This window comes from Pseudophryne corroboree, chromosome 8 (assembly GCF_028390025.1).
Source record: "Pseudophryne corroboree isolate aPseCor3 chromosome 8, aPseCor3.hap2, whole genome shotgun sequence".
In the NCBI taxonomy this organism is placed as follows: domain Eukaryota; kingdom Metazoa; phylum Chordata; class Amphibia; order Anura; family Myobatrachidae; genus Pseudophryne; species Pseudophryne corroboree.
Genome location: NC_086451.1, coordinates 170,480,397 through 170,490,808, shown reverse-complemented (window position 1 = coordinate 170,490,808; position 10,412 = coordinate 170,480,397). Strand labels below are relative to the sequence as shown.

General features: G+C 47.5%; 8 non-coding genes and 3 pseudogenes across 8 annotated transcripts; 2 read left to right on the top strand and 9 right to left on the bottom strand.

Moving 5' to 3' along the window:
* Positions 1–1,917: 1,917 nt before the first annotated feature.
* On the top strand, positions 1,918–2,081 carry LOC134950958 (U1 spliceosomal RNA). The gene has a single exon (XR_010183785.1). It is a non-coding gene; the product is annotated as a U1 spliceosomal RNA (small nuclear RNA).
* A 152-nt stretch (positions 2,082–2,233) lies between these two features.
* Positions 2,234–2,396, top strand: LOC134952032 (U1 spliceosomal RNA). The gene has a single exon (XR_010184654.1). It is a non-coding gene; the product is annotated as a U1 spliceosomal RNA (small nuclear RNA).
* A 2,025-nt stretch (positions 2,397–4,421) lies between these two features.
* Positions 4,422–4,585, bottom strand: LOC134951569 (U1 spliceosomal RNA). Its single transcript, XR_010184286.1, has one exon. It is a non-coding gene; the product is annotated as a U1 spliceosomal RNA (small nuclear RNA).
* A 695-nt stretch (positions 4,586–5,280) lies between these two features.
* LOC134953311 (U1 spliceosomal RNA) lies at positions 5,281–5,422 on the bottom strand (annotated as a pseudogene).
* Positions 5,423–5,567: 145 nt separating this feature from the next.
* On the bottom strand, positions 5,568–5,722 carry LOC134952829 (U1 spliceosomal RNA; annotated as a pseudogene).
* A 671-nt stretch (positions 5,723–6,393) lies between these two features.
* LOC134952316 (U1 spliceosomal RNA) lies at positions 6,394–6,556 on the bottom strand. Its single transcript, XR_010184868.1, has one exon. It is a non-coding gene; the product is annotated as a U1 spliceosomal RNA (small nuclear RNA).
* A 152-nt stretch (positions 6,557–6,708) lies between these two features.
* LOC134951097 (U1 spliceosomal RNA) lies at positions 6,709–6,872 on the bottom strand. Its single transcript, XR_010183899.1, has one exon. It is a non-coding gene; the product is annotated as a U1 spliceosomal RNA (small nuclear RNA).
* A 671-nt stretch (positions 6,873–7,543) lies between these two features.
* LOC134952286 (U1 spliceosomal RNA) lies at positions 7,544–7,706 on the bottom strand. Its single transcript, XR_010184844.1, has one exon. It is a non-coding gene; the product is annotated as a U1 spliceosomal RNA (small nuclear RNA).
* Positions 7,707–7,858: 152 nt separating this feature from the next.
* Positions 7,859–8,022, bottom strand: LOC134951883 (U1 spliceosomal RNA). Its single transcript, XR_010184540.1, has one exon. It is a non-coding gene; the product is annotated as a U1 spliceosomal RNA (small nuclear RNA).
* Positions 8,023–8,732: 710 nt separating this feature from the next.
* On the bottom strand, positions 8,733–8,868 carry LOC134952350 (U1 spliceosomal RNA; annotated as a pseudogene).
* Positions 8,869–9,020: 152 nt separating this feature from the next.
* Positions 9,021–9,184, bottom strand: LOC134950530 (U1 spliceosomal RNA). The gene has a single exon (XR_010183433.1). It is a non-coding gene; the product is annotated as a U1 spliceosomal RNA (small nuclear RNA).
* Between the last annotated feature and the right edge of the window lie 1,228 nt (positions 9,185–10,412).

Sequence of the window (10,412 nt, the reverse complement as noted above, 5' to 3'; positions counted from 1 at the left end):
TTAAATCATTTTTGTTCCGCAGCATTCCAATGCGGAAGATTCCATGGAACCAGAGATTATTCCATTGAGAAGGACATGCTGCCTGGATGACTGCACTGTGCAAATTAAATCACGGAGCCAGTTGGCTTGTGGGTGGCTCTGGTGACTGGGTGGTTGGGTGGGCGGTGTGTCGGAGGTGGAGCACATGCAAATGAATGTGTATCATCCAGCTAGTGAGAGTGAAAACTCATGCAGGAGTGTGCCTGCTTGTCAGTGGGTTATGCACCTTGCCAGGTGTCAAATCTACATGGAGCAGCTGGAGGGGACAAGAGCAGGTTTGCAAAATATAGATAGAAGAGCATATATGCTGGCGCATTCTCCATGATTGTGTCAGCTTATGTTTTGGTGCACTGCACTTTCCTTCACTAAGTTTTAGCCATTTTGGTTAAATGCAAGTGTAGTTGCTTCTCGCCCTTTTGGCTGTGATCTTGTATCGTGGTTGAAGAGTCTGCTGGAGGGATTGTTTTCTTCATTGGCGAGAGACTGAAGATATTCCAGGATGGAAGGCTTGGGAACACTATCCGTTTTTCAGTTGTGGAAGAGTTGAAAGACCGGATTGGACTACATTCTATAGTAAAGGATATCTTTGTATTTATTAATCCTCCCTTTATATGTGTCTGTCTTTCAATAAAGCTTCGGGCTTGTGATTCCCTCACCCTCTTACACTCCACACACATAGCCTTATTAACTGTTGTATTATTGTATTGTTTAAATGTATAGTGCAGTTCATGATTTATAGTGTAGGCTGGCCTGTGCTGTAGTTCTTGAACTGTACTATACCGACAGCATTTGTATTGTGTTTTGGCTGTGCTGCAAAACGGTACTTATGTGTGTAATGTTTATGTATGTTTTTTTGCTTCTTTATGTCAATAAAGACTGCTTTTTCAATCCAATATCTGAAAACAATCAATGTTTATCTTTGATGGCAATAGAAGTGGTATGATATTTGCTGCTTTTGAAAGGCAATATCTGATATGTCCCCTATCTGGGAACCATATATTAAATGGCTTTTCAGAAAAGGGAGATGGGAGAAGAGCTTTCAGTACTTGTAGGACCGATGCTCATTTCCTATTCTAGCCTCCAAAAACAGATTCAGTTGCATTTTCCAGCGTGTTTTGGATGCGCCTTTGCAAATGTCTTACATCGACAAACTTATTTAGTACTATTTTGCAAATAGGGTTACATTGTTGCAACATTGTGTTCCCTAATTGCTTGATTTTTTAAATGCAACAATTGATAAAGACACCTGATAACTGCTCTGTGGAGTCTTATTTTGCGTCTACTTCTTATCTCCACTATTCTGACTTCTCCTGTCTGCTTACTTTGTGCCTTCCAACGCACAATGCGAACTACAGGTATTGCTGCAGGGCCCACACCCTTTTAGTTGCCTTACAGAGCAGCTCTGGAGCTATTACAGTGCCCAGCTGCTGCAAGTAATCAGCTTGAATGCTTCAGGGGCTGGGGCATAGCCAACATGAGCCCCACACCGAAGTAGGGTGGAGGTGTTTAATGCGAACTAGGGGTCATCCAAGCGCTGCAAAAGGCCGCCATGCCCTGAACGCCCCTTTTCTCTTTTCATATGCAGACGAGGGTTGAAGCCAACTTTGACCCACTGCTTGGATGACATCACCATATGCAAATCCATCTGCTGCAGGCCTTCCCCCAGGAATGCTTGCACTAGTTGTTGCATTTTGTTTGTTGTTTGGGGGTGCTTCAGTATTAGGTAGCCTTCTGCCCTCCCATGTTCATCTGAAAATATGTGTTCTCCCTGCAGTTGTTGTCCCCAGATGAGAGTTCCCTTGTGCTGCCTCAGTTGAATCTCCTTTACTTGACAGAGATGTGCCTGAGCAGCGGCCCTCCCCAGCCCTATCCCAAATCATACTTATTTTGCATAGGAGATACCATGGTCATGAAGATTGTTCTCCCAGGGTGAGGTTCATTCATTGCATTCTGGGTATGCTGACCCCTGTGATTTCCCCAAATGTGGGAAACTTGACAGCATTATTTGTGGTAGTGGGGGACTGTGTTTGTGCTTTCCTCTGGTCAGCTCTGGTAAAAGTCAGATTTCTTTGTCTCAGATCTTCCTCTAGCCTTGTTCTTCTTTCGAGAGTTTCCTTGTGCTGCCTCAGTTGGATCTCCTTCACTTGACAGGGGGGTGCCCGAGCAACGACCCTCCCCAGCTCTAGCCCAACTCCTACTTACCTGCCAGGTGAGATACTATGATCATGAAGGTGCTTCTCCCAGGGCAAGGCTCACCCATTGCACTCTGGGTGTGCTGCTCCTGCGATTTCCCCAAATGTGGGAAACTTGACTGCATAATTTGTGTTTCCCCTGGTCGGCTCTCGTATAATTCAGATCTCTTTGTCTCAGGTCTCTCTCCAGCCTAGTTTGCTGTCTGTTTCCACTTCTCTTTTCTTGAGCCGCTCCCTTCTATGCCCTTGCGCACTATCCCAGGATAATTATTGTAGCTGGTCTGCGGGTAACAGCTCTCAGATCCACTTCTAGAAAAAATGCAACAATGTAATTTGAGTGACAAACTGCAGAGATGAACGCTTTCTGTGACTGCTGCACAGGGATCACACAAACTCTATTCATAGGGCTGACTTCACTTAGGGGAGATGTTCTCGCCCCGCAAAGAAGTGCGAGTATATACCGCACTTACGGTACCATTGGATTTACAGATATTTTTTTGCAATACACTATGGGGGTCATTCTGAGTTGATTGCTCGCTATTTAAAACGGTGGAGTTAACATATCTCACGTGGAAGGTGGTCATGTTATTAGCCTTGGCTTCGGCTAGGCGAGTGTCGGAATTAGCGGCTTTGTCACATAAAAGCCCATATTTGGTGTTCCATGTGGATAGAGCGGAATTGCGGACCCATCCTCAATTCCTACCAAAAGTGGTCTCATGTTTTCATATGAACCAACCTATTGTGGTGCCTTTGGCTACGCGTGACTTGGAGGATTCCGAGTTACTTGATGTGGTCAGGGCTTTGAAAATTTACGTGGCCAGGACGGCTAGAGTCAGGAAAACTGAAGCGCTGTTTGTCCTGTATGCAACCAACAAGATTGGTGCCCCTGCTTCAAAGCAGGCTATTGCTCGCTGGATTTGTAACACGATTCAGCAAGCGCATTCTATGGCTGGATTGCAGTTACCGAAATCGGTCTAGGCCCATTCCACGAGGAAAGTGGGCTCTTCTTGGGCGGCTGCCCGAGGGGTCTCGGCACTACACCTTTTCAAAATACTATAAGTTTGATACCCTGGCTGAGGAGGAACTCATGTTTGCTCAATCGGTGCTGCAGAGTCATCCGCACTCTCCCGCCCGTTTTGGAGCTTTGGTATAATCCCCATGGTCCTTACGGAGTCCCCAGCATCCTCTAGGACGTTAGAGAAAATAAGATTTTAAACCTACCGGTAAATCTTTTTCTCGTAGTCCGTAGAGGATGCTGGGCGCCCGTCCCAAGTGCGGACTACTTCTGCAATACTTGTATATAGTTATTGCTTCAATAAGGGTTATGTTATAGTTGCATCGGTCCTGCACTGATGCTACAGTATGTTGTTTTTTCGTACTCATAACTGGGTAGTTTATCACAAGTTATACGGTGTGATTGGTGTGGCTGGTATGAATCTTGCCCTGGATTAACAAAATCCTTTCCTCATACTGTCAGTCTCCTCTGGGCACAGTTTCTCTAACTGTGGCATAGAGGCGCATAGAGGGAGGAGCCAGTGCACACCCAGAACTAAAGTCTTTCTTAAAGTGCCCATGTCTCCTGCGGAGCCCGTCTATCCCCATGGTCCTTTCGGAGTCCCCAACACCCTCTACGGACTACGAGAAAAAGATTTACCGGTAGGTTTAAAATCTTATTTTCTACTTTATTCTTTTCTATCCTAGTTTATTACGACCAACTCTCATCCAAGGAGTTTGATATTCTACTACCTGCATGCAATTTAAATTGCTTAAATTGTTTATATGGTTGATTTGTCCTTCACAACCCATAATCTGCAACTTGGATGTACTTGTGTCATTGAAAATCTTATAATAAAAATGTTTACATATTGAAAAAAAAAGTTATAAGACATATGCATTCAATATTTGAAGAAACAAAATAAAATAAAGCTATGTATTGGGTTTCACTAACAAGCACATTGGAAGACTTGACTACTGTTAAAAGACATGCATTACATGGTATAGAGCCAAAAACCACAATGTAGTAAAATAAAAACAAACTTACATGTGCTAGAGCTGGGGAGGGTCGCTGCTCGGGCAGCCCCCTGTCAAGTGAAGGAGATCCAACTGAGGCAGCACAAGTGAACTCTCGAAAGAAGAACAAGGCTAGAGGAAAATCTGAGACAAAGAAATCTGACTTTTACCAGAGCTGTCCAGAGGAAAGCACAAACACAGCCCCCCACTACCACAAATAATGCTGTCGAGTTTCCCACATTTGTGGAAATCACAGGGGTCAGCATACCCAGAATGCAATGAATGAACCTCACCCTGGGAGAACAATCTTCATGACCATGGTATCTCCTATGCAAAATAAGTATGATTTGGGATAGGGCTGGGGAGGGCCGCTGCTCAGGCACATCTCTGTCAAGTAAAGGAGATTCAACTGAGGCAGCACAAGGGAACTCTCATCTGGGGACAACAACTGCAGGGAGAACACATATTTTCAGATGAACATGGGAGGGCAGAAGGCTGCCTAATACTGAAGCACCCCCAAACAACAAACCAAATGCAACAACTAGTACAAGCATTCCTGGGGGAAGGTCTGCAGAAGACGGATTTGCATACGGTGATGTCATCCAAGCAGTGGGCCAAAGTTGGCTGGAACCCTCATCTGCATATGAAAAGAGAAAAGGGGTATGCAGGGCATGGCGGCCTTTTGCGGCGCTTGGATGACCCCTAGTTCGCATTAAATACCCCCACCCTCCTTCTGTGTGGGGCTCATGTTGGCCATGCCCCAGCCCCTGAAGCATTCAAGCTGATTTCTTGCAGCAGCTGGGCACTGTAACAGCTCCAGAGCTGCTCTGTAAGGCAAGTAAAAGGGTGTGGGCCCTGCAGCACTACCTGTAGTTTGCATTGTGCATTGTAAGGCACAAAGTAAGCAGACGGGAGGAGAAGTCAGGATAGTGCACACGGGTATAGAAGGGAGGGGCTCAAGAAAAAAGAAGTGGAAACAGACAGTAAACTAGGCTGGAGAGAGACCTGAGACAAAGAGATCTGAATTATATGAGAGCCGACCAGGGGAAACACAAATTACGCAGTCAAGTTTCCCACATTTGGGGAAATCACAGGGGCAGCACACCCAGAGTGCAATGGGTGATCCTTGCCCAGGGAGAAGCAACTTCATGATCATAGTATCTCACCTGGCAGGTAAGTAGGAGTTGGGCTAGAGCTGGGGAGGGTCGCTGCTCGGGCACCCCCCTGTCAAGTGAAGGAGATCCAACTGAGGCAGCACAAGGGAACTCTCGAAAGAAGAACAAGGCTAGAGGAAAATCTGAGACAAAGAAATCTGACTTTTACCAGAGCTGACCAGAGGAAAGCACTACCACAAATAATGCAGTCGAGTTTCCCACATTTAGGGAAATCACAGGGGTCAGCATACCCAGAATGCAATGAATAAACCTCACCCTGAGAGAACAATCTTCATGACCATGGTATCGCCTATGCACAATAAGTATGATTTGGGATAGGGCTGGGGAGGGCCACTGCTCAGGCACATCTCTGTCAAGTAAAGGAGATTCAACTGAGGCAGCACAAGGGAACTCTCATCTGGGGACAACAACTGCAGGGAGAACACATATTTTCAGATGAACATGGGAGGGCAGAAGGCTGCTTAATACTGAAGCACCCCCAAACAACAAACCAAATGCAACAACTAGTGCAAGCATTCCTGGGGGAAGGCCTGCAGCAGATGGATTTGCATATGGTGATGTCATCCAAGCAGTGGGTCAAAGTTGGCTTCAACCCTCGTCTGCATATGAAAAGATAAAATTGGCATGCAGGGCATGGCGGCCTTTTGCGGTGCTTGGATGACCCCTAGTTCGCATTAAACACCTCCACCCTCCTTCGGTGTGGGGCTCATGATGGCTATGCCCCAGCCCCTGAAGCATTCAAGCTGATTTCTTGCAGCAGCTGGGCACTGTAACAGCTCCAGAGCTGCTCTGTAAAGCATGTAAAAGGGTGTGGGCCCTGCAGCACTACCTGTTGTTTGCATTGTGCGTTGGAAGGCACAAAGTAAGCAGACAGGAGAGGTCAGAATAGTGCGCAAGGGCATAGAAGGGAGCGGCTCAAGAAAAGAGAAGTGGAAACAGACAGCAAACTAGGCTGGAGAGAGACCTGAGACAAAGAGATCTGAATTATACGAGAGCCGACCAGAGGAAACACAAATTATGCAGTCAAGTTTCCCACATTTGGGGAAATCACAGGGGCAGCACACCCAGAGTGCAATGGGTGAGCCTTGCCCTGGGAGAAGCACCTACATGATCATAGTATCTCACCTGGCAGGTAAGTAGGAGTTGGGCTAGAGCTGGGGAGGGTCGCAGCTCGGGCACCCCCCTGTCAAGTGAAGGAGATCCAACTGATGCAGCACAAGGGAACTCTCGAAAGAAGAACAAGGCTAGAGGAAGATCTGAGACAAAGAAATCTGACTTTTACCAGAGCTGACCAGAGGAAAGCACAAACACAGTCCCCCACTACCACAAATAATGCAGTCAAGTTTCCCACATTTGGGGAAATCACAGGGGTCAGCATACCCAGAATGCAATGAATGAACCTCAACCTGGGAGAACAATCTTCATGACCATGGTATCTCCTATGCAAAATAAGTATGATTTGGGATAGAGCTGGGGAGGGCCGCTGCTCAGGCACATCTCTGTCAAGTAAAGGAGATTCAACTGAGGCAGCACAAGGGAACTCTCATCTGGGGACAACAACTGCAGGGAGAACACATATTTTCAGATGAACATGGGAGGGCAGAAGGCTGCCTTATACTGAAGCACCCCCAAACAACAAACCAAATGCAACAACTAGTGCAAGCATTCCTGGGGGAAGGCCTGCAGCAGATGGATTTGCATATGGTGATGTCATCCAAGCAGTGGGTCAAAGTTGGCTTCAACCCTCGTCTGCATATGAAAAGAAAAAAGGGATGTGCAGGGCATGGCGGCCTTTTGCGGCGCTTGGATGACCCCTAATTCACATTAAACACCTCCACCCTCCTTCGGTGTGGGGCTCATGTTGGCTATGCCCCAGCCCCTGAAGCATTCAAGCTGATTTCTTGCAGCAGCTGGGCACTGTAACAGCTCCAGAGCTGCTCTGTAAAGCATGTAAAAGGGCGTGGGCCCAGCAGCACTACCTGTAGTTTGCATTGTGCGTTGGAAGGCACAAAGTAAGCAGACGGGAGAAGTCAGGATAGTGCGCAAGGGCATAGAAGGGAGCGGCTCAAGAAAAGAGAAGTGGAAACAGACAGCAAACTAGGCTGGAGAGAGACCTGAGACAAAGAGATCTGAATTATACGAGAGCCGACCAGGGGAAACACAAATTATGCAGTCAAGTTTCCCACATTTGGGGAAATCGCAAGAGCAGCACACCCAGAGTGCAATGGGTGAGCCTTGCCCTGGGAGAAGCACCTTCATGATCATAGTATCTCACCTGGCAGGTAAGTAGGAGTTGGGCTAGAGCTGGGTAGGGTCGCTGCTCGGGCACTTCCCTGTCAAGTGAAGGAGATCCAACTGAGTCAGCACAATGGAACTCTCGAAAGAAGAACAAGGCTAGAGGAAGATCTGAGACAAATAAATCTGACTTTTACCAGAGCTGACCAGAGGAAAGCACAAACACAGTCCCCCACTACCACAAATAATGAAGTCGAGTTTCCCACATTTGGGGAAATCACAGGGGTCAGCATACCCAGAATGCAATGAATGAACCTCACCCTGGGATAACAGTCTTCATTACCATGATATCTCCTATGCAAAATAAGTATGATTTGGGATAGGGCTGGGGAGGGCTGGGGAGGGCCGCTGCTCAGGCACATCTCTGTCAAGTTAAGGAGATTCAACTGAGGCAGCACAAGGGAACTCTCATCTGGGGACAACAACTGCAGGGAGAACACATATTTTCAGATGAACATGGGAGGGCAGAAGGCTGCCTAATACTGAAGCACCCCCAAACAACAAACCAAATGCAACAACTAGTACAAGCATTCCTGGGGGAAGGTCTGCAGAAGACGGATTTGCATACAGTGATGTCATCCAAGCAGTGGGCCAAAGTTGGCTGGAACCCTCATCTGCATATGAAAAGAGAAAAGGGGTATGCAGGGAATGGCGGCCTTTTGCGGCGCTTGGATGACCCTTAGTTCGCATTAAACACCCCACCCTCCTTCGGTGTGGGGCTCATGTTGGCAATGCCCCAGCCCCTGAAGCATTCAAGCTGATTTCTTGCAGCAGCTTGGCACTGTAACAGCTCCAGAGCTGCTCTGTAATGCAAGTAAAAGTTTGTGGGCCCTGCAGCACTACCTGTAGTTTGCATTGTGCATTGGAAGGCACAAAGTAAGCAGACAGGAGGAGAAATCAGGATAGTGCACAAGGGTATAGAAGGGAGGGGCTCAAAAAAAAAGAAGTGGAAACAGACTGCAAACTAGGCTGGAGAGAGACCTGAGACAAAGAGATCTGAATTATATGAAAGCCGACAAGTGGAAACACAAATTATGCAGTCAAGTTTCCCACATTTGGGGAAATCACAGGGGCAGCACACCCAGAGTGCAATGGGTGAGCCTTGCCCTGAGAGAAGCACCTTCATGATCATAGTATCTCACCTGGCAGGTAAGTAGGAGTTGGGCTAGAGCTGGGGAGGGTCGCTGCTTGGGCACCCCCCTGTCAAGTGAAGGAGATCCAACTGAATCAGCACAAGGGAACTCTCGAAAGAAGAACAAGGCTAGAGGAAGATCTGAGACAAAGAAATCTGACTTTTACCAGAGCTGACCAGAGGAAAGCACAAACACAGTCCCCCACTACCACAAATAATGCAGTCAAGTTTCCCACATTTGGGGAAATCACAGGGGTCAGCATACCCAGAATGCAATGAATGAACCTCACCCTGGGAGAACAATCTTCATGACCATGGTATCTCCTATGCAAAATAAGTATGATTTGGGATATTGCTGGGGAGGGCCGCTGCTCAGGCACATCTCTGTCAAGTTAAGAAGATTCAACTGAGGCAGCACAAGGGAACTCTCATCTGGGGACAACAACTGCAGGGAGAACACATATTTTCAGAAGAACATGGGAGGGCAGAAGGCTGCCTAATACTGAAGCACCCCCAAACAACAAACCAAATGCAACAACTAGTGCAAGCATTCCTGGGGGAAGGCCTGCAGCAGATGGATTTGCATATGGTGATGTCATCCAAGCAGTGGGTCAAAGTTGGCTTCAACCCTCGTCTGCATATGAAAAGAGAAAAGGGGCGTGCAGGGCATGGCGGCCTTTTGCGGCGCTTGGATGACCCCTAGTTCGCATTAAACACCTCCACCCTCCTTCGGTGTGGGGCTCATGTTGGCTATGCCCCAGCCCCTGAAGCATTCAAGCTGATTTCTTGCAGAAGCTGGGCACTGTAACAGCTCCAGAGCTGCTCTGTATGGCAAGTAAAAGGGTGTGGGCCCTGCAGCACTACCTGTAGTTCGCATTGTGCGTTGGAAGGCACAAAGTAAGCAGATGGGAGAAGTCAGGATAGTGCGCAAGGGCATAGAAGGGAGCGGCTCAAGAAAAGAGAAGTGGAAACAGACAGCAAACTAGGCTGGAGAGCTCTTCTGTCTATATTTTGCAAACCTGCTCTTGTCCTCTCCAGCTGCTTCATGTAGATTTGACGTCTGGAAAGGTGCATAACCCACTGACAAGCAGGCACACTCCTGCATGAGTTTTCTCTCTCACTAGCTGGATGATACACAATCATTTGCATGTGCTCCACCTCTGACACACCACCCACCCAACCACCCAGTGACCAGAGCCACCCACAAGCCAACTGGCTCCGTGATTTAATTTGCACAGTGTAGTCATCCAGGCAGCATGTCCTTCTCAATGGAAGGATCTCTGGTTCCATGGAATCTTCCACATTGGAATGCTGCGGAATAAAAAGGATTTAAATATTCAGCTTGCTAGCATTCAATGTACCTGCGGCTTGGCTTTAGCACATGGGTCTTCATCCTGTGGCCCTCCAGCTGCTGTGAAACTACACATCCCAGCATGCCCTGCCACAGTTTTGCTATTAAGGTATGCTAAAACTGAGGCAGGGCATGCTGGGATGTGTAGTTCCACAGCAGCTGGAGGGTCGCAGGTTGAAGACCCATGTTCTAGCATGCCTGTTCTATGATGCATGTAC